General features: G+C 29.4%; 1 long non-coding RNA gene across 1 annotated transcript in view; it reads right to left on the bottom strand.

The window, feature by feature from the left end:
* The window catches only part of LOC111621296, a 9,874-nt gene extending 8,729 nt beyond the window's left edge, over window positions 1-1,145 (bottom strand). Inside the window, exon 1 of the long non-coding RNA XR_002756041.1 lies at window positions 1,050-1,145. This is a non-coding gene — a long non-coding RNA (uncharacterized LOC111621296). The remainder of the gene's footprint in view (window positions 1-1,049) is intronic.
* Between the last annotated feature and the right edge of the window lie 2,993 nt (window positions 1,146-4,138).

The following is a 4,138-nucleotide window of genomic DNA, read 5'->3' as shown; positions in this document are numbered from 1 at the left end:
AGGGGGAAATGGTCTTCACAATTTGAAATCGATCGAACACACTGTCTCGATACACTCGTATAAACGCGCGCCATCTATCGTGGGTTAAATGTACTATGCCAGAAACCTTCGCGGGAGTGTATTAAAAAACTTTCCTAAGTTTTATGGCAATCGTACTATGCCACAAACCTGCGCGAGAGTATATTAAACAACTTCCCAAAGTTTCATGGCAATCGGATAAACGGTGTGGTAATGCATGAAGGACATAAGACAGACACACAGACACACACACAGACATACATTCATTTTTATATATATAGATGTATCACTTAAAAAAATTTTAATGAAGATATTTATCTTAATTATGAAAATATACTAGCATGTTTTTTAATTTTTGGAACCTAACCCTCCTTTTCGTATTAGTTCTTTGTTTCGTACAACACGGATTCGCATAACACGGCAATTTTTTGGAACGTAACTACCGTGTTATACGGGGGTTACCTGTACGTCCAATTCGGTATAAGTCAAACATCAGGATTAAGGTTGTATACCAAGGTTCCACTGTATATCATTAATAAAGAATTAAAGTTAGATTTTTATGTTTTAACAAAATTAGAGACAAGTTAAATATAAGAATCAGATATACAATCCTGTATATCTGATTCTGATGATACATTTAAATTTTATTTCTTAATTTTAATTGTTAATAAATATTATAATTTAAATACAGTGGAATCTTGGTATACGAACTTAATCCGTTCCTGATGTTTGGACTTATTGAGGGTGCATATAATTGAATTAAGTCATATACTGAACAAAAGTTGTATACCGAGCAAAATTTGTTTTGTCCAAACAGGACATATACTGAGGTACCACTGTACCAATTTATAATTATTAATTATATTTAATTTTAAAAAATATTCTTACACACAATTAAAATGTTCACTTATTTCTCTGCTTGAAACAATTAACATATTTTATTTATATACAATGTAAAACTTAATTTTATTATAGGAATTAACAATTTAATTAAATTTTAAAATTTTAAATACATCAGTTATTAAATTTACCTTGGTTCGGCCTCTTGTTTTCTTTCTTGACCGATATGATTTTTCTTTATCATTTTTAATCTTTTCCCAATAAGATTGTTCTTCAATTCCTAAAGAAAATATATAGTTTTTATTTTATTTGAATGTTTTTAACACTTATCAATATTTTATTAAAAAATTATGAGAACAAGTACTTAAAATCAAATGCCATAGATTTTGTTTGCCAAGACTAATGCCTCAACAATTGTCATAAAATTCTGTTTTTGGGATGGATATTTGCCAAATTTTAATGTTATTTATAAAGGATGTACTATTAAGCATATGTCACTGCTTGTAAAATAAAAAATTCACAAATAACTCATGTTTCAAGTAGGAATAAAGCTTTCTTAAATTTAAATTGCACTATAAACCTATTGTCCAGTGTTAGTAATATATATACTGCATGAACGTTTTTTGGCTTGAGTCCTGCTTCTCTTAAATTTGGTAATATAACATAAAAATTTTAATTATATAACAAGAATAATTCTAATTAAAGAAAGTTCTGGAGATGTCATGCTTACATTATCCACTTCCAATTCTATATTTAATTAGTTAAAATTGTTAAAAGGTAATAAAATTCACACTGTTTTACTATTAAAAAGTAAGCAATTTTGTAAGTACAGGTATGCACTGTATAACAATAGACTGCATATATGAAGAAAGTCCCATAAGATTATAATGGAGCTGGAAAATTCATAGCTGCTGTAACAACATGTGGTGGCAGTAGCATTGTGTGAAAATACATAGTGTCCAAAAAGTTTATTGAATGAAGTATTTTCAGAAAGATTCTCAGTAATAAATACTAATTTATTATAAATGCAAAATGAATATAATTTACAAAATTTTAACATCAAAATATGAAATACCATATTTAACTGTATCTTTTCTAGTTTTAGATGCATAAATACTTATTATTGTTACATATAGTCTATATTAGTAGTAGATTATACAATAATGTTAAGTTTATGTAAAGTACACTCTACAATGTCTGATTAACAATGTACTATTCAGAATGTATCTCCTTAGTTAAGGACTCGTCTTTTTGTACTTTGAAATTCCGTCATAAATCAAACAGATCTAAATTAAAAATACACAAGATGGTGTGCATTTGCATTGTACAAAGTTGTAAAATAGGTGTAAATAGGGAAAGCTGTTATTTTGTTAATCTTAAGAAAAATTTATTGTTAAAAATAAATTTATTATATATGCTAATAAAACTATTTTCATCATTTAAAGAAAAGTAATGTTTCTCTCCTTTTCCATAAAATATTCTAATTAATGATTTAGAAGGTCAAGTGGCTAAACTGACTTATACACTATTAATAAATAATACATTGTCACCAAATAGATATTTTGTCAGTCAGACTTTTGCCCAATGGAGAAAGGAAACCCATGCTGATGTTTTAAAACTGTGCAAATGGTAAAAGTGCTTGTGCATTTCATTCTAGGACTTTTTTACAGTAAGTAATCTCCATTTTTTTTTATTTATTTCTGATTTAAACTTTGTTCAATGGCCATGCTAATGCAAGAATAATGGTAAGCATGAAGTTTATAGCAATATACCATTCTTGCAAAAGCAAAACAATGCAGGAGTGACAAATAAAATAGATTTTCTCTCTCACTCATGGAAGAGAAAATCTTTCTCTTATAAATATCTGCACTGTTTGATTTTTATCATAATTTGAAGTTCTTGCTTTATACTGTGCTTACACATTAGCTCTTTACCTTGTTTACAGTGTGTATATGATTCAAACATGACATCTTCACTACATATGAGTGAAAAGAAAAATGAGTAAAGTTTTCTTAGACAAAATTTAATTAATTCAGTTATGGCTTTTCCTAAAATATGGCATAGCTATTAAAAAAATCATTAAAAAAAAAGTTAGTAAATGTTAATAGTAATCTAGTCTCACAAACACACAGACACTTTTATTCACTATTTACAGCAGAAATGTTTAATAAATGTTAGATAAATGGATGGAAACAAACAGTTTTGCTGCTTTAGTGGCCCTCAAGTTACGAAAACTTTTTTACACCTAGTAAATGAGCTGTACAAACTCATTTAATAGGTGTGAAGACGTTTTTGTACATTCAATAAAATAATTTTTTAAACAAACTTTTTACAAAAAATTTGAATGAGCATAAATATTCGAAATATGGAGTATTCTACACTTTAATGATATTGTGAGATCTGGCAGTTATTGTAGAATTAATTATAGTGATTAATGCTAACATAAGAAAAGGGCGGGGGAAGTTTTCCGATTTAAAGAATTTCCATCTCCCACAAGTCCGATGAATAAAAGACATGTAAACATCAAGTCAAATCGTCAACATTATCCAGATGTTGATGTGAGGAAATGTAAAAGAGTTAAACAAATTCATGGTGGAAATCTAACAAGTCAAATTTTCACCACCCTAGCCTGCCCATCGATTACACATTCAAAGGTGTCATCACTCCAAAAACAATAAGTGACATGATCAAATTTCCACACCTGATAAGGATATAATGACAGCACACTCAACTGTCGCGTGCTATCAGTCCCTCTGGAATAGCTTTGAATTGCGACTTTTCGTCCTTCTCGTCTCCCTGCTGCCATCCAGATATGGGCCACCTGGAAACTTACCTTGACTAGATCCATGATCGTCTTACCAACATTGGATGAACAGGATCCGGAACCATCGAGTCTTGAAGTATTATACTCTTGATTGTAAACTCTCTCTCTCATTTTTGAATAGGTACTCAGTCATTTTAAAGTACAAGTGCTTAACTAGTTGATATGAAGCCGATCTTAAATGTACTATCAAATGAAGATGAATAGTGTATTTGTTTATAGGCTTAGTGCTGGAGCTTCTATGAGGGTGGATGAAATATAAACGGGATTTATTTTATGTTTTAAAATTATTTATTAAAAAATAAAAAAACATTATGATTTATTTTTCTACATAGCTTCCTGCTATAGAAATACATTTTTCCAGCAAGAAGGAAAGTTTCTCATTCCAGTATCATAGAATGAAGTTGGTCGTGTCAAGAGCCAACTGTGCAAGAATTCCTTCACTCCTGCATCATCTTC

The sequence above is a fragment of the Centruroides sculpturatus genome, unplaced genomic scaffold, assembly GCF_000671375.1.
Source record: "Centruroides sculpturatus isolate CEXI.00-Female unplaced genomic scaffold, Cexi_2.0 scaffold86, whole genome shotgun sequence".
Taxonomy (NCBI): Eukaryota; Metazoa; Arthropoda; class Arachnida; order Scorpiones; family Buthidae; genus Centruroides; species Centruroides sculpturatus.
Note: the sequence above shows the minus strand (reverse complement) of the source record. Positions and strands in the feature narration are given on the sequence as shown.